Here is a 24,070-nt window from a genome sequence, read left to right as displayed (position 1 = left end):
ACGGGAGGATGAGCCATCTGGGCAATGCAAGGCCAAATGCCTGATAACGCCCTGGGAATATATGTAGTTTTGATATTCTATGTGTGAACGCTCCCCTGCTTCCCCTCCCCGTAGGAATCCCTTTGAAGTGTATCTTAAAAGTTGTGTATCAATGTATTGGTTTCATTCTTCTCAAGCAATGGCTTGAGCCAAAGTATCAGTCTGTCAATAAACGTAGTCTTTGAATCAACTTCAACTCGTCATTGAACCCGCATGCTTGACAACCTGTACTGCCAAGCCTCTAGGTAGCCCTATTAAGGACACCACCCCCATTGCGGTGCTTGCCAGTTTAAAACTCCTTTAACCCATGCTTTTCTGCCTTCCCAGATAGGGCCTAACCAGTGACAGGCCTATTTATGCCTCACCCCCTCTGACCAGGTGAAAAAAGCCCCCCCTACTGCCAGTCTGAGCGAGGCCCAAAAAATTCCTGCTCAGACCTTTAACCAGTGGCTAACTAATCCCATCTGGTCTTAACAAGAGGGCAGGTGGGTGGGGAGCTCATGCTGGACCAGACTGTTCAGGGGATGGCGGCAGCTGTCAGTCCTGGCTGGCTAGCCACCCTCAGAATGGCCAGATTTCCCGTGCTGAGACTGCATAGGCTCATCACACCCCTGTAGTTTCATCTGAGGAAGTGGGGGGTGGGCAACTGCAGCAGCTGCTCCAAGGCTCCCCCACCAGTTATGTGCCAAGGGAGGTTACTGACATCATATATCCTTTTCAGTACACTGGACCATGCCTTGAGTTTCATTGGATTCTCCATTATTCATATGGAGAATGAAATCAATTATTCTAAATCAGGGGAAAGGGATTAGTGTGCCAGCCCCGGAGAGGGAGCCTTAATATGGAAGGCTAGCTAATTTCCTGATCAGCCTGATACTGGTAACGAGTGTTTAGGTCTGATTTGTTGCTACACCCCCAGTTGCAAATTTGCAGCTTTCGAGGCAAGTGCCAGTGGAGCCTACTCTCTCTGAGCAGGAAGTTGCTGGCTCTTGGCTCTTGCCTTTCAAGTCCTGATCTTGGGACTTGGAAGACAGAAGCATGCGGTGCCTACTCTCTCTGAGCAGGGAGGCACCAGCAGGGAGCCGATCTTGCTTGGAAGGCTAGAGCCGGATCTTGCTTGGGGCTTGGAGGACAGGAGTGTGTAGTGCCCGCTTCCCTCCCCCCAGCCATTTAAAGGGAAGGTCCCTTTCTGTCTCATTTCCAGCAGGAACCCACAGGAACAAGGCAGCAGCACATGGAGAAGTTCTCTGTGCCTGTCTCTGCTTCAACTCTGCTTCTCTTGCAGTCAGCTGGAGCTTCAAAGGCTACAGTATTGGCTCTTCAAAGGCAGTATAGGCTGGCCTCACCCCCTCAGTCCTGCAAGGGGAGAGGTTGAGGCCTTGCTTGAAGTTACTGCTTATCTGGTGATCCTGCTGGATTGGCTACTGCTCAGTAAGTTGTGAGGAGGTGGGGGGAATGGACTTCTTTCAATGGGGGAGGGTGGTCTTCAGCCCACACTAAAAGGCAAGCCTTGGCCTCGCTTGCCCTGCTTGGCTGGGTGCACTTGACCTCAAGGGAAGGGTGGGGGTGGGGTGATCTCTGGTCTCCATTGCAGGCCTGACCTTCCTTCCCTTGTTTGGCTGGGCACACTTGCCCTTGAGGGAAGGGCAGTGGCAGGGTGGGGGGCGATCTCTGGCCTCCATTGCAGGCCTGGCTTTCCTTGCCTTGCTCAGCTAGATGCACTTGCCCTTGAGGAAAGGGCAGCGGCGGCAGGGGGGGGGTGATCTCTGGCCTCCATTGCAGGCCCAGTCTTCCTTGCCTTGCTTGGCTGGGCGCACTTGCCCTTGAGAGAAGGGCGGTGGCGGGGGGGGGGGGGTGATCTCTGGTCTCCATTGCAGGCCTGACCTTCCTTGCCTTGCTTGACTTGGCTGGGTGCACTTGCCTTTAATAATAATAATAATAATTTTTATTTATATCCCGCCCTCCCCGCCAAGGCAGGCTGAGGGCGGCTCACAGACATGGAAAGTACCATGAATTACAATAAATACAATATACAATAAAATACATTAAATAAATAGCTTAATTAATTAAAACCACAACAGATAAGGTGCTATAATACAAAACGATGTATATCAGATGGCTGGATGTCATTTCAGGATTCAATCTTGTAGGCCATTTGAAAAAGGATAGTTTTACATGCCCTGCGGAACTGATTATAGTCCCGCAGGGCTCGGACCTTGGCTGGTAGTTGATTCCACCAATGGGGAGCCATTACTGAGAAGGCCTGCTCTCGAGTTGTTTTCAGTTTGGCCTCCCTTGGTCCAGGGATTTTTAAGAGATTGTGGGAGCTAGATCTCAGTGCTCTCTGGGGGATATATGGGGAGAGGCGGTCCCTAAGGTGTACAGGTTCTCGGCCATATAGGGCTTTAAAGGTAATAACCAGCACCTTGTAACGAACTCAGAACACAATTGGCAGCCAGTGCAGCTCCCATAACCTAGGCTGCACGTGGTTCCACCAAGGTAGTCCCACGTGCAGCCTGGCCGCCGCATTCTGCACCAGCTGCAGTTTCCGAGTTCGGTACAGGGGCAGCCCCATGTAGAGGGCATTACAGTAGTCCAACCTCGAGGTGACCATTGCATGGATCACTGTTGCTAGGTCGCCACGTACCAGGAAAGGGGCCAGATGCTTCGCCCTCCTAAGATGGAAGAAAGTGGCTTTAGCAGTGGCTGCTATCTGTGCCTCCATTGTCAAGGAAGGCTCCAGAAGCACTCCCAGGCTCTTGACCCTGCGCACTGGAATCAGCGACGCACCGTCAAAGGCCGGTAGGGAAATCTCCTCCCCTGGCCCACCGCGGCCCACGCAAAGGACCTCTGTCTTTGCTGGATTCAACTTCAGCCCACTTGACTTGATCCACCCTGCCACGGCTTGCAACGCCCAGTCCAGGTTTTCAGGAGCGTCTCCAATCCGGCCACCCATCAATAGATAGAGCTGGGTGTCATCAGCGTACTGGTGACAACCCAGCCCATACCTCCGGGCAATCTGGGCAAGGGGGCGCATAAAGATGTTAAACAGCATCGGGGAGAGAACTGCCCCCTGAGGCACCCCACAATTGAGTAGGCGCCTCTGGGACCGCTCTCCCCCAATTGCCACCCTTTGTTCCCGACCTTCAAGGAAGGAGGAAAGCCACTGTAAGGCTAGCCCCAGAATTCCTGCGTCGGTGAGGTGGCGGGTCAGCAGCTGATGATCGACCATATCGAACGCCACCGACAGGTCCAACAACAGCAGTACCGCCGAGCCGCCTTGGTCCAGATGTCGCCAGAGGTCATCCGTGAGGGCGACCAGCACTGTCTCCACCCCATGGCCCGGGCGGAAGCCGGATTGGTATGGATCTAAGGGGGAGAAGTGCTCTTGGGGGAGAAGTGCTCCTCTGCTGGCCCTTGAGGGAAGGGTGGTGGTGGGGAGAAGGTGATCTCTGGGCTCCATTGCAGGCCTGGCCTTCCTTGCCTTGCTCGACTGGGCGCACTTGCCCTTAAGGGAAGGGAAGCAGCAGCGGGGGGTGATCTCTGGCCTCCATTGCAGGCCCAGTCTTCCTTGCCTTGCTCGGCTGGGCACACTTGCCCTCGAGGGAAGGGCGGCGGTGGGGGGGGGGGTGATCTCTGGTCTCCATTGCAGGCCTGTCCTTCCTTGCCTTGCTTGACTTGGCTGGGTGCACTTGCCCTTGGGGGAGAAGTGCTCCTCTGCTGAAGGCAAGTGCATTGTGCCACTACAGCAGGACAAGGCAGCATGGGGGGGGGAACCTTCAGCCTACACCTTGCCAAGCGAGCAGACATCTCAGGTGGGGGGGAGAGTTCCCCAACCATGCAACATCTGCTCAGCCATCCTGGGATACTGGGTGAGTGGGAGTCTTCTGTTGGGGGGGCATATCTTCTTTTCTCACCCTCCCCCTCTCTCAGCAAAGCAGCCAACCTCTGGGCAGGCCCGGTGCTAGGGGTACCCATGCCCCTAAACTGAGCCTCTAACTTCCGCTCCCTCCCCCAAGTTTTTGTATTAGTGCACACTTTGGGCATGTGTGTGCCTGGATGACATCACAATGACATCACAGTCACGCCCCCAGACTTTTCTGAAGCCTCCCAAGCCTCGGGAGGCTTTGGAAGGGGGGGGGCATGCTCTGAGCCAGTCAGCTCAGATTCTTCCGAAGCCTCCTGAGCCTTGGGAGGCTTTGGAAGAGTTGGGGAAGGCAGGCACACTCCGAGATAGTCGGCTCTGCTTGGACTCTTCCAAAGCCTCCCAAGCCTTGGGAGGCTTCAGAAGAGTCGGGGGAAGGGAGGGTGCTCTCTGCTACACCCACCTCGGACTCTTCCAAAGAGTTGGATGGGTGGACATGTAGGGAGAGGTGGCAGGCAAGTGTGGGGAGGCAGCGGCGGTGCTCGGGGAGGCGGCGGCAGGCACAAGGAGGTGGTGGCAGTGGACAGAAGAAGGCAGCAGGTGCGAGGAGAGGGGGTGCCTCATGATGCCCCTAGGCCAAGTGGCACCTGAGGTCGCCGCCTACTTGTCTTATTCCCTCCAGGTCTTTCCCGGAGATTTCCCCACAAATCAGGTCAGTTTCCCAGGGGAGAAGACTGAGGGCTTTCCCCTCATTCACTTTTTGGGGGAAGTGGGCTGCCCTTTCTCTGCAAGAGATAGGTGTCTTTCTTTGCACCCTAGGAGGCAGTCTCTAGGACTTTCCTGGAGATTTCCTCACAAATCAGGTTCAGTTCCCCAGTAGAGAGGATTGAGTGCTTTCCCCCGCCCCCCTTTATGGAGGAAGTAGGCTGCCCTGTCTCTAAGAGATAGGATGGGAAGGGCATATAGTGCCCTTCAGCATAGGGTACCCAGAGCATACAAGACAGCTGTTGAAGCAATGTGAAATGGTAAAGCAGAAACAATAAAAGGAGCAGGAAAAAAACAACTGCAATGATCAGTATGAGAAAAAGGCAGACTAAAAAAGCCCAGTCTTGTTACCGGAAAAATAAAATTACAGAAACAAGAATAAAATCAATGTATGGCCTATACTGGACCAATCAAATTAGTGCAAAATAAAATTAACCATGAAAGAAAAATGGTGTAAGCCAGAAAGAACTGGCAAGTCTCAGTCACTACTAGGGATGTGCATTCGGTTTGGCCAAACCAAATAAATCCCTGAATACCCCCTGATTCGGAAGTATACGGTGCCGCATACTTCCGAATCCAATTTTCTATCTTTAAACAGTAGCCGTATACGGCTCTGCCAAATACCGCTGAATCAGTATTCGGAAGTATTTGGGTCAATGAAAAAGGCGGGAAACGAAGTTTTACAGCCTCAGGGAAGCTGCTTGCCTCCTTCCCCACCTTTGGAAGCCTTTTCCCACCTCTCCCGTAGCCTCCCTAGGATCAGGGAGGGAGGGGGAGGGGGAGAGGAGCCCCAACAGCCAATCCAAAGCATGCATTTGCAAAATGCATTGCAAATGCATGCTTTGCAGGGCTGTTGTATAACTGATGGCTGGGCTAATCCCCCAGCCATCAGCAACATTGTTGTTCTTTTATTTATTTATTTATTTAGAATTTATATCCCGCCCTTCCCACAAGTGGCTCAGGGCGGCTGTTGTTTACTTGGGTATTCAAGTAAACACTGTTCTCTGGCCAATCACAGAGCAGTGGTATTTTTTGAACTGTTTATGATACCCTATATAGAACCATGTAACCTCTGGTATCTCAGTATTTCCAAGGACCATGTTAGTTGGGGTACCTTTGAATTCCTAAATAAACCAGTCTATTTGAAACAAAACAAAGGACTTCATTATTGGGAATCTCGGGGCTTGACAGCATGTATAACTCAGTAAATTCAAACAGTCAAATGTCCAAGGAGTGATGATTGCTATTTCTTCTTACTCCCCTACCGACAGCCTTCACCAACAAGAAAAGAAGAACTCTTCCTTGCCCCCCCATTCGGAATAAAGAGACATACAACAAGTTGGTATGAAGGGCGGGGAGTACGGGGGGGGCTTCCACCCACCACGGGCTCACCAGCCGGCGCGAGAAACAACGAATAAGCCCCAACCACGAGACCTTATGTGCACCCGGAGCCTGCAATTTTTTCAGAAATATCTGGCGCATCTACATGACTGGGCAAACCACGGACACCTGGCCCTGGACCTTGCACTGCGCGCTTTACTTTACTCTGCACTGACTAGCCGACTATTGACTGTGATCTGTATATCTATCGGTGGCTGCTAACCCACAAAACTGCACTCACATTGCACTTTAAGACCTGCCAACCCACTCCGGAACTGAATAGTTGGTAATTTATTACTAATTAACTCATAGATTGATTATTATATATTTGAATTAGATTATACAAACATTTAGCAAATTGATGGGAATTGGGGAGGGGTAAATTAATTGCTCTTAGAATAAGTTTTTATCAAATATATATAGGGAACTGGAGGGGATTTTGGGTTAATTGGAATTGGGGTTTAATTAGACGGAGTGAGGAAGGTGTGTAATTGGCTGCCAGCCTGATAACGGTTTCATTGCAGCTGCTGCCAGCGAGGAATGGCTGGCTCAGGGATTCCGGTGCTCCTGGGGAGGGGGAGGTATGGCGGTGGGAGCAGATATTATAAGGGAGGTGGACAGAGACAAGTCGGTGCTCGGCCCCCCTCCAGTCTGCGGCCCATCCCAAGGGTGACAGGTAGCAGGACCAGGAGTAACCCGCCTCCGTCATTGGTGTTATGCAACGCCAGGTCCATTAATAACAAGACCTCAATTCTCCGAGAGTTCATGCTCGAGCAGAATGCGGACCTGGCTTGCGTGACCGAGACCTGGATCCGGGAGGGCGATACAGTGGCCCTCTCGCAAACAGCTCCCCCAGGTTACTCGGTCTTCCATCAATCGCGGACTAGCGGGCGGGGGGGAGGAGTGGCATTATTTGCACGGGAGGCTTACTCCTTTAGGGCGCTCCCGGCCCCAAAGATTGAGGGCATTGAATGTGCCGGACTGGCGTGGGGGGATGAAGAGGGGTTGGCGATTTGGCTGGTGTACCGTACGCCTAACGCACCGGCCAACGCCTTGCCGTCCCTGCTTGAGGCGGCGACAGGCTGGGCGCTGGAGCACCCAAGGTTGATAATCCTGGGTGACTTCAACGTCCATGCCGATGACCCGTCCTCCAGCCAGGCGATGGACCTAGTGTCTTCCATGGCGACACTGGGACTCTCTCAATTTGTTGTAACCCCCACCCACCAGGCCGGGCACATGTTAGACCTGATCTTCGCGGCCGGGATTATAGTGAGCGATATAACCACAGAGGTTGTGCCATGGTCGGATCACTTCGCCCTCAAGGCCCGTGTAAATATGCCCCCCCAAACCTGTTTAGGCGAGGAGCCGATTATGGCTCGCCCGCGGAGCCAAATGGACCCGGAACGGTTCCAGATGGCCCTGCGGGACTCCTGGCCCTCTGGTGACTCTCTTGATGGCCTGATAGAGACCTGGAATAGCCGGCTCTCTGGGGCCATCGAGGAGATCGCACCTCGGTGCCCTCTGCGACCTCGGATTAAGCTGGCTCCGTGGTACACCCCGGAATTACGCCAGCTGAAACAAGGCCTTAGACGGCTAGAGAGGCAATGGCGACGCACTCGTGACGAGGCGACTAGAACATCTTATAGGAAGTTTATGAAATCCTATGAGATGGCAATCAAGGCTGCAAAGAAAACATACTTTGCAGCTAGGATTGCATCTGCAAATTCGCGCCCAGCCCAATTATTTAGAATAATTCGGAATTTGACTACATTGCCTCAAGGCAATTCTAAAGCTAAGGAATTGGAAATTGGCTGTGAGGCTTTTGCGAAATTCTTTGCGGATAAGGTCCAATCGCTCCGCCAGGACTGCCCCGCCAATTTGGAGGCAGTAAGTGGACTCGAAGCCCAATGCGTGTCTTCTGATTCAACTCTGGATTGCTTCGACCCGCTCAGCTTGGACGAAGTCGACAGAATTCTTGCCACTGCACGTTCCACGACTTGCGATCTGGACCCTTGCCCCTCCTGGCTAATTAAGGCCTGCCAGGAGGAACTAAGATATCCTATACGGGATATTATAAATCGATCCCTTTCAGAAGGTGCCTTTCCAACACCTCTGAAAGAGGCATTGGTCCGCCCTCTCTTGAAAAAACCGTCATCAGACCCGGCCGAATTGGCACACTACCGGCCGGTCTCAAATCTGCCTTTTTTGGGCAAGATTATTGAGAGGGCCGTGGCAGCGCAGTTGCAGGAATTCCTGGAGGACGCTTCCGTCCTAGACCCATGCCAGTCCGGCTTCCGCCCGGGCCATGGGACAGAAACAGTCCTGGTCGCCCTCATGGATGACCTCCGACGGCAACTGGATCGAGGCGGCTCGGCAGTATTGCTGCTGTTAGACCTATCGGCGGCGTTCGATATGGTCGACCACCGGCTGCTGACCCGTCGCCTCGCCGACGCAGGAATTCGGGGGCTAGCCTTACAGTGGCTCTCCTCCTTTCTTGAAGGTCGGGGACAAAGGGTGGCAATTGGGGGGGAGCTGTCTCAGAGATACCCACTTCATTGTGGAGTGCCTCAGGGAGCAGTTCTCTCCCCGATGCTGTTTAACATCTTTATGCGTCCCCTTGCCCAGATTGCACGGAGGAATGGGCTGGGTTGCCATCAATATGCAGATGACACCCAGCTCTATCTATTGATGGACGACCGGACTGGTGATGTCCCAGCAAACCTGGACCGGGCACTACGAGCCGTGGCTGACTGGCTCAGGCTGAGCGGGCTGAAGTTGAATCCGGCGAAGACTGAGGTCCTTTGCATGGGCCGCGGCGAGCCAGGAGGGGAGACTATTCTACCGGTGGGAGCCTGCACGGCCTGGGCTGCGTAATTTGCACTGGCTGCCGGTTGTCTACCGTGTCCGATATAAGGTGCTGGTTATCACCTTTAAAGTCCTATATGGCCGAGGACCTGCCTACCTAAAGGACCGCCTCTCCCCGTATGTACCCCGGAGAGCACTGAGATCTGGTTCCCAGAACTTACTAACAATCCCTGGGCCAAGAGAAGTTAGGTTGAAGGCCACTAGGGAGCAGGCCTTCTCGGTGATAGCCCCTCGTTGGTGGAACGATCTACCAGAGATGGTGCGAGCCCTGCGGGACCTGAACCAATTCCGCAGGGCTTGCAAAACATTTCTCTTTCAGTTGGCATTTGAGACAACATGTGGTAATTGAATTGATATAGAACCGGATCAACGAATGAACAGATATTTAGCCATCCTAAATACATCTGGATTACATCATTCTAGCACCTACCTTAATATATCTTATTATATTTTATTTGTTTTTATGTATTTTAAATAACTATTTGTAATTAATGTCAAATTATTATGTTTTATGAATCATGGGACTCCCATGTCTGTTATACTGTCCAATAAGAATCATGGGATTCCCGTGCCTGTTAGCCGCCCTGAGCCCGCCTGGCGGGGAGGGCGGGATATAAAAATAAAATATTATTATTATTATTATTATTAAATAATGGCAATGGGGAAAAACACGGGGCCAGGCTGAGCCAGGGGTCAACACCAAGACCACCTCCCCAACCTGAAATGGGCGAGCCACAGGCCCCGGGATTGAGCCGACCCAACGGCTCAAAACCGGCCGGCCAGGCACAGATCCAGTCCACTTGAGCTCCACCCTCCCCGTGCCGTACAGCCTGGGCTGTGGACCACTCCCTAATGACTGGATCACCAGGCTTCCCTGGAGCCAACCTTGCGCCGTACAGCATAGGTTCCCCAGGTAGGCCCTGCACCCCCAAAGGTGCGTTGCCATGTGCGCTCACCGTAATGCCCCCAATAGAACATGTCCCCAAGGGTAAACCTGCCAGTGACCACCTATAATAGCACCGCCCTAAACCAATTGCCAACACACCTCCAGCAGTATAAGGTAGGCGAAAACACTCCCAAACCGGCCAATTGCTTGGGAGCGAAAAATTCCTACCTGGCCCCGATGGCGACCAGCCTGTGCCTACACTGCATGAAGGGCGGGCGGGCGGGCCGAAGAACCTCAAAATTAGAACTGCGCCACAAGGGAACGGGCCAGCCTATATAAGGCTGCCCGCCCCCAGGAAGCTAGGATAAACCATTGTCTCCCATCCTACAGGGGAGGCAATGGACGGCCCCCAGCCTAAGGCGGCCGATGGGTCGCTCGGCTGGGAAGTGCCGAATTGCCCCCCCATTCGGAATAAAGAGACATACAACAAGTTGGTATGAAGGGCCACTTTATTAAATAATGGCAATGGGGAAAAACACGGGGCCAGGCTGAGCCAGGGGTCAACACCAAGACCACCTCCCCAACCTGAAATGGGCGAGCCACAGGCCCCGGGATTGAGCCGACCCAACGGCTCAAAACCGGCCGGCCAGGCACAGATCCAGTCCACTTGAGCTCCACCCTCCCCGTGCCGTACAGCCTGGGCTGTGGACCACTCCCTAATGACTGGATCACCAGGCTTCCCTGGAGCCAACCTTGCGCCGTACAGCATAGGTTCCCCAGGTAGGCCCTGCACCCCCAAAGGTGCGTTGCCATGTGCGCTCACCGTAATGCCCCCAATAGAACATGTCCCCAAGGGTAAACCTGCCAAGGACAGCGCCAAGCCTCTGCTTAGGCGACTGACCCCCCACAAGCCAGGACATGCTCTAACCCCTGCCTGAGGTCGGCCAAAAAGACCTCATTGCCCTTCTTTGACAAGTGGACCCCGTCCGGCCTGTATAGTTCAGCACGTTTTGCCCGGATGGATGGATGCGGAACATACTTCCCCAACCCCGCCTCCATGGCAACACGCAAGGCTCTGTTAGCCTTCCATCTAGCCCGCTCCAAGCCCTCGGGGTCCCAAGCTGCCCGCCACACCCGGCGCGGCAACATGGCCGACCACAGGACGAGGACGCCAGGCCACCTACGCTTTATCAGGGTGATATCATCCCGGGCCTGAATCGATAGGGCCTTACCCTTAACTAGGCCCAGATCGTTCTCCCCTAGGTGAATCACCAAGATATTCGGGGGCAGGCCCCTCCTCTCCTTGAACAAAAGTGAGAGGAGTCCTGCCCACCTCATTCCACGCCGGCCTTGCCACTCAATCGTGGCCTTTTCACTGAGGCCCAACTGGGATCCTCCTGGCATCCGACGTGCCTGATGAGCCGCCCAGAAGACAATACTGTGGCCGCAAATGAGGATCCTCCTCCTTTCCGGGCCAGCCACAGCACCTAAGAAAAAACAGTAAATTCAACAATATTAATAACCAACATTAATACCAGGATAACTAAGCCGCCATGCATACTTACGGCACCAGGGGGCGAACGTAAGACTTGAAAGCCCGGGACCTCCAACGGCCCACCCGGCGAATAACATCGCCTTCGTATCCCATAGCCGCGGCGGTAGAGGCCGCACCTATGCGGAAGGAGTGGGTCCCAAACCGCACCCCGCCAAGTCCCAACTTATTTAACGCCCGGGAAGTGACTGCCCAAAACTGAAACCGTGAAAGAGGGGAGTAGTCTTCATGGCAGAAAAGCAAGCCGTTAGCCTTACCCCGCATGTCCAAGTATAACTTCAAAGCCCGCACCGGGCATAACTCCTCATCCGCACAAGGGCCCAGGGTGATAACGCTCCCCCTCTGTTTCTGGTCAGTTTTGGACCTGCGAACTCGGATGACAGCCTGCCCCCCAACCAAACTAACGTCACCCACCATCAGGGCCCTGCCGGAAACGTCGTTGCGCGAGCAGGCCACCAACTCCGAGACCCTTAATGCTCCAAAAAATGCAGTTAAAGCCGCTGCATGAAAAAGTGACTGTTCGTAACTGGACCCACAAACTACTGCCCATGTGGCATGAAGACCCCGCAAAATAGATGGGGATATTGGGACCCTATTGTCGACCTGACGGCCTGCCTCGCGGGCCCACCCCTCTAACATTTTGGCAATACGGAAGTCCTTGGTAAACTCTGGGTGCCCCTTGGACCTGCTAGCGAAGGCCAAGCCCGCCAATTGGCCCTTGATAGATTTAACAGACAGGCCACGTTCCTTCTGAAACACGCAATATTGCAATAACTGCTCAACTGGGGCCGGCCAACACGCCTCTAGCCCGGCACCTGCTCTGAACATGGAAAACTGCTTTGCCGCCCGGTCATATGCCCTCCTTGTACTGGGTGCGACCGCGAGTTGAATGGCCCGTGTCACTTCTTCCCTCCAATTCGCCACAGCTCCGCGGGCATTGGTACAGGACAACTGTCGGCGTCCGGGGCGAGTTGACGGAACCGCTCCATCTGTTGGCGAGACAGAGCGTCCGCCACTCCGTTATTAGACCCCGGAACGTGCCGGGCGGCAAAAAGCACATTCAGCTCAAGACAGCGCAGGGTAAAACGCCTAACCAAACCCATAACGGGGGGGGACCTAGACGTCAGGTTATTGACAACATGCACCACCGCCATGTTGTCGCACCAAAAGTGCACCGTATGATTGGCCAGGTCCCTCCCCCAAATGAAAACGGCTACAACGATCGGAAAAAACTCCAAAAATGCTAAGTTGCGGATCAAATCAGAGGAGCGCCATGCAGCCGGCCACGGTTCGGCGCACCACTGGCCCCTAAAATAAACTCCGAACCCGGAAGAGCCAGCCGCATCTGAAACAATCTGCAGTTCGGCCTCCAGTAACATGACCTCCCGCCAAAAGGATGTCCCGTTGTAGTGGTGAAGGAAGGACTCCCACACCTCCAAATCCTCGCGCATGCGCCGAGTTACGCGCGTAACATGGTGAGGGGAGCGCAACGCGGTCATACAGTCGCAAAACTGCCTCAAAAAGGCTCTGCCGGGAGCAACCACCTTACATGCAAAGTTCAGGTGGCCAACTAGCTGTTGCAGCTCGACCAGCGAAACTTTCCTCCTCCCCTTCATGGCAGTCACCATTTCCCGCATATTGCGCAGCTTGTCTGGGGGCAGTCGCGAAGCCTGCTGAATGGTGTCCAATTCTATACCTAAAAAAGTTAACACCGTCGCAGGGCCCTCTGTTTTCTCTGGGGCCAGAGGCACGCCCAAGTCCGCCGCAAGCCGCTCAAATGACCGCAACAAGTAAGCACATTGGCCAGAACCCGCGGGGCCCACAAACAAAAAATCATCAAGGTAATGCGCCGTGTCGCGCAAACCCGTCCGGAATTGCAGTGCCCACTCCAAAAACGAACTAAAACGCTCGAAGGCGGAACAAGATACGGAACATCCCATCGGGAGAGCCCTATCCATATAAAAACTACCCTCGAAACAGAAACCCAACAATTCGAAGTCCTCCGGGTGCACGGGCAGCAAACGGAAAGCAGACTTGATGTCACATTTGGCGACCTCCGCGCCAAGCCCACAATGCCGCACTATACGCACTGCACGATCGAAAGAAGTGTACCTAACGGAGCAAAGTTCGTCGGGAATAGCATCATTAACCGACTGACCCCTAGGGTATGACAAATGATGTATCAGACGGTACTCCCCTTTTGCCTTCTTAGGTACCACCCCTAACGGGGAGACCCTCAAATTAGGCACTGGTGGCTCGGCAAAGGGGCCCAAAACCCTGCCCTCTGCACATTCCTTCTGAATCTTGTTTCGCACCACGTGTTCCAACCCCTTAACCGACCGCAAATTGGAACACATAAAGGGGGTACGAGGACCTTGGTATGGAATCCGAAAACCAAATTCAAAACCTTCCAACAAATAACGCTTATCCTCTAAACTTGGATAACAACGCAAAAGCTCAGTGAGAACCGCTATCCTGATGGGGCTGGGACCCTTTTCCAGGCGGTTGATTGGAGCCCCCGGGTTTCTTGAAACCCCCTCTCTGCTTGGACTTACTGCATGCTGTGAAAGCATGAGGACCTCCGCACACCGGGCATTCGTGCCGGTACCTGCAGAACTTCCGAGAGCACGCCCCCTGGGAGGTAAACTCCCAACAAAGCAGCCGAGGTTGAACCGACTGCCCCGCGGGCGTGCGGGTACCGGCAGGATGACTGGATTTCTGGACGATGTGGCCGCTGTCAGATCGCTCACCTGCGTTAGGCTTAGCAGGAGCCATAAGCTGTAGCCATAGCTGTTGGCTGATCTGGTCCCAAGGGAGATTGGGATTCACGGCGGCCCTCATCCGGAAGGCCTCGTCATACTGGAGCCAAGCCCCACCCACAAAATCACTGTAGGCGCGATAAATAATATCGCAGTATTGAAACAGCGGGGCCGCGCGCCAGGGCTGCGCCCTGGCAATCACTCCCGCATAAATTAAAAACCCTGGCAACCAATTAGACCAGGACCGATCAATTTTTCTTTTCCTAAGCTTCTCCTTGTCCTTTTCGTCCATTTCCTCCTTCGGCTTTTTCTCCAACTCCCTAAACAGTAAACTGAAAACGTCCACATACTCGCCTTTCAATATCTTTTCTCTAGTCGCCGCCGTAAGGTGATCGCCTAGCGGTAAGGCTGAATCACCATAGGGAATGGCATGGAAAGGAACAGAAGCATAGGCAGAAGAGGGGTGGGCGGGGAACCCAAACCCTCCCCACTGTTGAGCATGCCACGGAAATGCAGGTGACATAACTGTCTGGGAGCCCCAGGGAAGGGCGCCACCGGCTAAAGGGGGCGAAACACCCCCAACCACGCTAGGTTGGCCTACTGCCATAGATGACGCTACCAGAGCGGGCCCCGGACCTGACTGTCCCGACATTCCAGGCAGGAGAGATGGCCACACCCCTCGAGACTGTTGACCCAACGGGGCACCCCCTAGAGGGCATTGGGAAGCCAGACCTTGGGCTGGCTCCATTGAGCCCGTCCCAGGTCCTACCACAGGGCCCCAAGGGCCCCAAGGCCACGCCCCGCCATGAGGCTGCAATGAACACCTACCTTCCTGCTGATGTGGAACCACCGCCACCTCCTCAGGCACCTGCTCCTGTTCCTCTTCCGGCGTCACCTGGTCAGACGTCTCACTGCTCCCAGCACCCTGTAGGGCAGATAAACGCGCCAGAACTTCCTTTTGAAAAGCAATGGTCGCCGCCCTGCCGCCGCCTGTTAAGCCTGACACGCGCCGTGATGGGCCTGCAACACCCTTTTCACCCTCCAATGCCGCCAAGCTTTCCAGAATAGCCAGGCGCGTGCTGGCATCGTCCCAATCCTCACTAGGGGGCTCAGCAGGAACTGGCCGTTTTGCAGGCTTTTTAGCCGGCTGTTTCCCCTTTGAGGAGCCCTGGCCCTTCTTTGGCGCCATCTCACACCAATTTAGAATAAAACACCAAGCCCCTAAAGTCAGTCTTATCTATTCAGACTGGCTGCACCACTCTAGGTTCGTGAGCTGAGGTCTTCTTTTTTTTTTTTTTTGTCTGGACCCCTCCCAGTTGGAGATGCCGGGGCTTAAACCTGTGACCCTCTGCTTGTAAGCAGAGTGGTCAACCCTGAGCCCCCGTCCTTCCCTCCAGTTAAAAACAGAAGAGTATCAAGCCCCACGCCCCTTACAGCACATGCACAATAAGGGCTGCTACAATGAGAAGGGGGGGGGGAACGGCAGGGGCACTGCCAGGGAGCCGCAGAATAAGGGAGGGAAGGGGGTGTTAGAGCGGCTAAAACCCCCCTTTCTAGACCGCCCAGCGGGGTACTCCCTGTCGACAAAATCCACGCCGCCGATCACAACCGCCGCCCGACGCTGTGCCGCGCCTCAGCTGGCCTCTCCTCGCTCTCACAGCCCCCCGCGCCGCTCGGCGCCCGGAACAGTCGCCGGCTCAGGAGGAGAGCGCAGCGCGCCGCTCAGAGCCGTTCTCCACCCGACGTCCACAGCGCGCACAGCTGACGGTCCCACGACGCCTCGAGCCGCAGCCGCCGACAGGAAGCAACCCAGCGCTCCGACAGCGAGCCGAGGCCCCAACGCAGACGCACTCAGCCACGCACAATCGTGGCTGCACCGAAGAACCTCAAAATTAGAACTGCGCCACAAGGGAACGGGCCAGCCTATATAAGGCTGCCCGCCCCCAGGAAGCTAGGATAAACCATTGTCTCCCATCCTACAGGGGAGGCAATGGACGGCCCCCAGCCTAAGGCGGCCGATGGGTCGCTCGGCTGGGAAGTGCCGAATTCCTTTCTTTTTTTTACTACTCTGCTGCAAGTTAAGACCAAGAGTTTATTACTCATGACTGTGGCTATTTAAAGAGTACATACTAGATTTCCAGCTTGCTCACAAGATCTGGGCTAGCAACATTTCCATACACAATGGTGTAACTGAACTCAGCTGATGTAGGTTTTCACTCTTTTCACATGAGTATATGTGGTGTGTTGATGTGAGCAGGACCTAACCACCATCTCCTTGTACATCTTTCTTCTTCCATCATAGTTCTGCCTCACTATTTTAAAATAACCAAGCCCCACTGTTCCTTGTTTCTTTATTCCTCGCTTGATTCTTTTCCCCATTCTTCTATCCTGTTTTTATATTAATCTAACTCTATGAGTTAACGCTTCCAGTAATTCTGTTTTCAAAATGTATTCACACTACCACAAGTATTTTGTATTCTTTGTTGTAGATTTCTAACACTGCAATCTTAATCAGAATTATGGCCTTTGAAGCTGATTGACTTCGATGCATTTAGAAGGGTGTAACTCTGCTGTAACTTTGCCCCATGGCGCAGAGTGGCAAAGCTGCAGTACTGCAGTCGGAGCCCTCTGCTCACAGCCTGAGCTCAATCCCAGCAGAAGATGGTTCAGGTAGCCAACTCGAGGTTAACTCAGCCTTCCAGCCTTCCAAGGTCAGTAAAATGAGTACCCAGCTCGCTGGGGGAAAGTGTAGATGACTGGAGAAGGCAATGGCAAACCACCCTGTAAAAAGCCTGCCATGAAAATGTTGTGAAAGCAACGTCACCCAAGAGTCGAAAATGTCGGCAAAGGGTTCATTGGAGTTTCAAGAATGAATAGACTTGTTTCTTTTCCAAAACTAAGTTTCCATTTATTGATTACAACAATGTTACCCTCTACACAGGTCTATTGAAACTGATAACATGTAAGGCAAAAGCATTGGCATTTATGGGCATACATCAAAGACTAGGGGATTTAAATCACTTCTCATAATAAAATAACCATTTCACACACTCCTTATCTCCCGCATAGGCAGGCGGTGTCTTCCCCCTGATGGTGTCCTTGCTCGGCGCCTGAGAAGCAGCTGGATGTTTTGCACTTCAAAGAACTTGCTGGCCTCTGGCACCTAAATCACCCCCCTTCTTTCCCCTCTACATTCTACAATGGCACTGATGTTAGTAAGGCAAAGAGTCATAGAATTAGTTGGCAGTAAATAAACATTTCAGAATAACAAAGTTTACTACAATGAACACAAGCTGGCAGAAAATGACTGGTGCTTGCACAGGGGACTGACTACCTTTACCTTTTTTAACTCTGCTGTATAGTACAGCAGTTTTATGGGTAGCTCTGGCAGACATAAAGTCATAGGGAGTAGAAAGGTCAATCACATGTGATGGAATTAATTTTCAAATATTGACATATTAGAATATGGTGGGCAGGGTGGAAATAAATTTCAAATATTAGGATTTAAAACAACCAGATTCCATATCAATACATTTAATTTTTTTTTGTTCCGAATACTGATTAGTGAAAGACTATATTTCCAGTTTAGCTGCACTTCTAAACAATTGATTTCATTTACATGTTATCCTATGTGTTCATTGTTTTAAAATTAAAGTCTTGTTAAGAAAATCATGATAGAATCAATCCAAGAATAATATATTTTTCATCCAGTGGCACTTTTAAGACCAACAAAAGTTTATTCAAAGTATGCCTGCGGACCAAAGCTCATACCATAAATAAACATTTGTTGGTCTCAAAATTTGTTCTACTGCTTCAGACCAATATTGCTGCCCATCTGGATATATATTGTTCAACATGTTATGTTTTTAAAAGAAATCCAAATTACAACAGTACCACTTTTGAAACATTTATTTATTTATTTTTCTATCCCACCATTCCCAAACAGGCTCATGTGCTATAAGTGCAGCAAATGCAATATTCAGTACACAAATTACAGTAGGTACAGGAAAGTGCCTATGGGCCAAAATGGTAATGTTGCAAATGTACCCTTCAACAAAAACTGAACTGTACCATTCAAAACACATTTCATTCCATTCTGTCTTCAAGTCAGAAAATCGCCTTCAAGAGTCCTCATTTTGGGTCAATTCAAGGCCAATATTATGACATCTAAAGTACATTATGGGCCTAGATGTTCTATAAAATAGGCAGATCAAAAATATATTTTCCTGACTTTAACTTCCATTCTTTTAAGTGATAAGAAAGAAAATCCTTTCTTTCCCGCAGATATCTCCTCTGCAGTGGGTTGCTGCAAACAGGTGATAACAGTATCTGCAACACAAATGTAATTCAGCAATCTCAAGTTAGCATCTTACATTGAACAGTGTAAGGAGAATTTCTCATCACTGACACAAGGGGGGTGGGGTCTGAGGGGAAAAAACTTCTTTTCCAAAAGACTCCATTGTCATTTTAGCTAGATTTTTGTGAGATGAAGTGGTTCTTTGCAAAAAAAAAACCCTCTGCTTTATATTACTCTAATTATATGCTAAGGGGTTTTTTTTTGTTCACTTTTCTGATTGCATTAAGAAAAAAAATTAAGAAAATATTAACCTAGCTGTCCATAGCAGAATGCTGGAAACATTCAAAATATTTTTTCCCTCCCTTTTGTTTAGACAAGGCCATTAAATCCCAATGTATATGGTACTGTAACAATGTATATGGTACTGTTGACAGAAACAGAACATGGAAGAAGTTAGGTGTAGTAAATAGACCCCCTACGCATTATTAATGAAGGGGGCGTGACCAGTGACATCATTTCCGATGACGTCAACGGAAACTGTGTCAACCCAATGCATAATTGATGAAGGAGCACGGCCAGTGATGTCACATCCAGGGACGTCACCAGAAATTGTGTCATCAGGGTCATGACCCCAATAATGTCACCCAGGTCATGACCCCAGAGTCACGTGACCGGAAACTGCATCAAATGGAGGACGGGTGACCTATTTGGGGGGTGCAACCATGGTGAGAATCATTATTATGGAATAGTTAATTTGAAAGGGTTTTATGGTGGGTTTGAAATTTGAAAGGGTTTTAAGGTGGGTGCCACAGGTGGAAGTTCAATGACGCTGCAGTGGGTGGCGCTGGAGAAGGGGACAGGGGAGGGGGCTACACATGTGATTTCCGGCCTGCTCAATTAATATGCAGAGTTGCTGCATCACAGCAGGGTGGACGTAGATGCTGATTGGCCTGGCTATGCCACGTAGTGTGAGTCAGTAAGGCCATTTCCTGGAGGAGGTGCTTAATTAATTAAATATGTGGGGTAGCTACATCACAGTGGGGTGGACATAGATGCTGATTGGCCTGGCTATGCCATGTGGTGTGAGTCAGTAAGGTCATTTCCTGGAAGAGGTGCTTAATTAATTAAATATGTGGGGTAGCTACGTCACAGCGGGGTGGACATAGATGCTGATTGGCCTGGCTATGCCACATGGTGTGAGTCAGTAAGGTCATTTTCTGGAGGAGGTGCTTAATTAAATATACGAGGTAGCTACATCACAGCGGGGTGGACATAGACGCTGATGGACCTGACTTTGCCATGTGGTGTGAGTCAGTAAGATCATTTCCTAGAGGAGGTGCTTAATTAATTAAATATGTGGGGTAACTACGCCATGGTGGGGCATAGATGGTGATTGACAGGGCTAGGTCACGTGGAGGTGGGGCTAGACAGGACACCTCCTGGTGAGAGGCGCTTAATTAAATATGCAGGGTACCTACATCATGGTGGCGCCCCAAAAATAGGTCACTTCTGCCCTTCATTTGACGCAGTTTCCGGTCACATGACTCTGGGGTCATGACCTGAATGACGTCATCGGGGTCATGACCCTGATGACGCAATTTCTGGTGATGTCACCGGATGTGATGTCACTGGCCATGCCCCTTCATTAATTGTGTATGGGGTTGACACAGTTTCCGGTGATGGCACTGGAAGTGACGTTACTGGCCACACCCCCTTCATTAATAATGCGTGGGGATCTATTTACTACTGTTAGGCAACTGTAGTCCTGTATTTGTAAGTGTAATTCTAATCACAATCTTACTGTTGCTTAGAAAAGTCCTGCAACGGTGGCATAGAGGGGATGACACCCAAATACTCAGACGCTCATGATGTTTGGACACCCAGATGCCACTGCTCCCCTTCTGCATAAGTTAACTCTGTCCACAAAGATGTAATATCTACAAGACTGCTGTTGGAGCAGAAACAAATGGCAATCACCTGAGATTCCAAACACGGACAGAGGCAGGCGCAGGATCCTGTTGCTGCTCTGTGTGCTGCCGAACAATGGAACATTTGAGCAACACGCACTTCTGTGCCTTATCTACATACAGTGTTTTGCCTCCTAATTGCAAATGAAATTCGCAGAAAAGTAATCTTGAGGGGGAAGAAGGAACGACTTCAAATATATGAGCAGCAACTACTTAGAACTAGCCTTTGCCCTACCTGCTGAACACATCCCTTTTAGCACTGTATTGTACTTTGCCAGGTCTCGACATTCATTCCAGTTGGAGTCACAGGGAAACCAGGACACTTGTTGGGCCCCTGTAGGCCACAATATATGGATTGAGGACTATCGTTGGCTTTGCTGGTCATGTGCTGTGCAAGCCTGACCTAAAAACTATCTTGTTCATGAAAAGGATTTATCTTGCCTTGAATACGATGTTGGCTGCAATGGCAAGGTAGATTTTTAAAATAAATACATAGCAATAAAATTAATAGCCTTAAATGGATTTATATTTTACTGATACTGTTTCCTCAAATTGTTAAATATAGAAAGAAGTCACACAAGTTCCCATTTTCTCCCAATATCACAAAACAGGGCAGGAAGCAAGGGTATAGGTCTGGAATGAAATATGCCAGGGACCTGATACAAGGAAAAGGAAACTGGCAAGTTCCAAGGATGTATTAGGTAATGTTTAGGTGTTCAGAAAAGTTCCTGCATTCTGACAGGCGGAGAAATAGGAACCAGAGAGAGTGATCCAAGCACATTAAGCGTTAATCAAGTACAGGCCTGAATTAAACATAATTACAGGGACCTTGGCATTAACGATGTTGACAGCTCCTTAGTGGCAGCCTCCTCAAAATAGTTCCTCGAGGTGCAAAACTGGTTGTACTTAGCATTGATCTGGGTTAGTATTTTATGCCTTAATCTAATGGAATCCCTTTTCTTGTTCCTAATCTTCCTCTTTTGCTCTGTCTCCCTCTTCATTCATATGTAATCTATTACATCTGCTGGGAAAATTCTAAAACATACTGGTATGCATTATTTAGATGATAAGCACTATACTGCAATAACATACAGACAAATAGGAAATTGTGTTGATTCACTGAGTACAGTGAACCTTTTATATCACTTTGTGGTACTCAATTATATCTGATAGGTATTGTAAAGATGCCCCATATCATGAAGAAGGCAGGCACAAATTATCACAAGGAAGTAATGAAATAAGAAGCATTGTTGCATTAATCATATAGGAAAATTACAGAAAGCAATATATGTACAATGCAGCATTGTCAAGCATTTCTGCTGACTGTCTAATCGTGCTTACATAATACTTTTCTTCCTCTTGCATGCTCACATTAGCGAAGCCTTGCACATTAAGGCTGCTGATACTAAACGAATACGATGTTTTGAATGGCTATATTTTTAATTAAAAAAAACTAAATAGCAATGACTTATTAGGGTTTAGTATAATCAGTGTTTCCCAAGATCCTTTGACATCATCTGTCCAAAGTAATGCACTTGGAATTCCACATCCAGGAAGTATTATGAAGAAATGGAGACAACTCTATGAGGTTATTCAAACTGTTATTGAAATAGCCAGGAGGGGAGGGGAATATAAGAATAGAAGTGGCCACTGTTTCAGGCAGTGGCTAATCAGTTGCTGTGGAGGGCAAACAGGGCAGAATGGCCAAGGTCCTCCGCAGCTACCAACCAGCACTGATATTCAGAGGTTTACTGCCTCTGGATATGAAAGCTTCTTATAGTAACCATCAGCGCTGCCTTCGCACCATCCTCAACATCCACTGGAGTGACTTTGTGACCAACACTGAAGTTCTCAAGCAGGCTGAGGTTACCAGCATCGAGGCACTGCTGTTGAAGACGCAGCTGCGCTGGGCAGGGCATATTTCTAGGATGAAAAACCACCGCCTTCCCAAGATTGCTCTGTATGGCGAACTCTCCACCGGCCATCGAAATAGAGGGGCACCAAAGAAGAGGTACAAGGACTCCTTGAAGAAATCCCTTGGCACCTGTCGCATCAACCATCACCAGTGGTCTGACCTAGCCTCAGATCGCAAAGCATGGAGGCACACCGTCCACCAGGCTGTCTCTTCTTTTGAGAACGCACGCATAGCTGGTCTTGAGGACAAAAGGAGATTGAGGAAGAATCGCACTGCTACAGCACCAACCCTAAATCAGACTTTTCCCTGCAGCCACTGTGGCCGGACCTGCCTGTCCCGCATTGGTCTTGTCAGCCACCAGCGAGCCTGCAGCAGACGTGGACTATTGCACCCTTCCTAAATCTTCGTTCGCGAAGCCAAGCCGAGAGAGAGAGATAGTAACCATGGCTAGTCATCGATGGATCTCTCCTACATTATACAAAGTTATATAAATTTGTTGCCATCATTTGACAGTGAATTCCACAGTTTAATTATGCATCGAGCAATTCAGTGTTTCCTTTTGTCTGTTCTGAACTTAATTCCCAACAATCTCATCGGGTACTTTCAAATTCTAATGTTATGAGAGAGAGAGAGAGGGGGAGAGAGAGAGAGAGAGAGAGAGAGAAATCTTCCTCTATCCACTTTCTCCCCTCCAAACCTCTATTGTGCCCCCCTCTCCTTAATGCTCTGCTTTGTAAACTGAAAAGTCCCAAACTCTTCAGCCTTTTGCCACAGGAAAACTGCTTCACCCCCCCTAATCACCTTGGCCTCCCTCTGTACTTTTTATGGCTCTGCAATATCCTTTTTGAAATATGAAGTCCAGAAATGAACACATTCCAAATGAGTCTGCACCCTGGCTATATACAAAGGCATTACAATACTGGCCATGTTATTTTCATTCCTTTTCCTAGTCATGCCTAGCATGGAGTTTGCCTTTTTCAGCTCTGCCCTACACTGTACCGACATTTTCATTGACTTTCCACAACAAACCCAGGATTTCTTTCTGGCTCAATCTTAGCCAGTTGAGCCTCCATCATTATACGTTAAAATCAGGAGTTTTTATTCTAGTAAGCGTGACCTTACACTTACTTATGTTGAACTTCATTTGCCACATGGTGCCCATTGACAACCTGTAGCTCTTCACAGTCCACCTTCCTTTTCACTCTTCTGAGTAATTTGGTATTCTGCAAATTTAACTACTCTACTGATCAGCCCCAATTCCAAATCTTTTATGAACAAATTAAATAGCACCAGTCCCAATAATGCGCCTTGTGAGGCCCTACTCCTCACTTCCACTGTGAGAACTGTCCATTTATCCCGTCTTTCCACTTCCTGCCATTTAACCAACTTGAAGTCCATAGGAGCACCAGCATTTTATTCCATAATTTCTAAACTTACTCATGAGTCTTCAGTGAGATACGTTGCCAAAAGCCTTTTGGAAATTCAAAAATACAATGTCTCCTGGATTACTATTATCCACAAGCTTGTTAACTGGCTCTAAAAACTCTGAAAAGTTGATGAGGCAGGAATGCTCTTTGCAGAAGCCCTGTTGATATTCTTTTAGCAGGTTTTGTTACTTGATGTGCTTATTAATTCTCTCTTTCATAAGAGTTTATACTAATAATAGCCAGTAGGGTTCTAGAGGCTTGCAACTCAGCCTTCCTACCTCCCTGGTTTTGCAGTTTCTTCTTTGTAAACCCCCAAGAGCAGGGGTGGCCAAATAGAGTAAATGTCAGATGTT

The sequence above is a fragment of the Heteronotia binoei genome, chromosome 21 (genome assembly GCF_032191835.1).
Source record: "Heteronotia binoei isolate CCM8104 ecotype False Entrance Well chromosome 21, APGP_CSIRO_Hbin_v1, whole genome shotgun sequence".
In the NCBI taxonomy this organism is placed as follows: domain Eukaryota; kingdom Metazoa; phylum Chordata; class Lepidosauria; order Squamata; family Gekkonidae; genus Heteronotia; species Heteronotia binoei.
The sequence above is the reverse complement of the archived record's forward strand: the minus strand, read 5'-3'. Positions refer to the sequence as shown.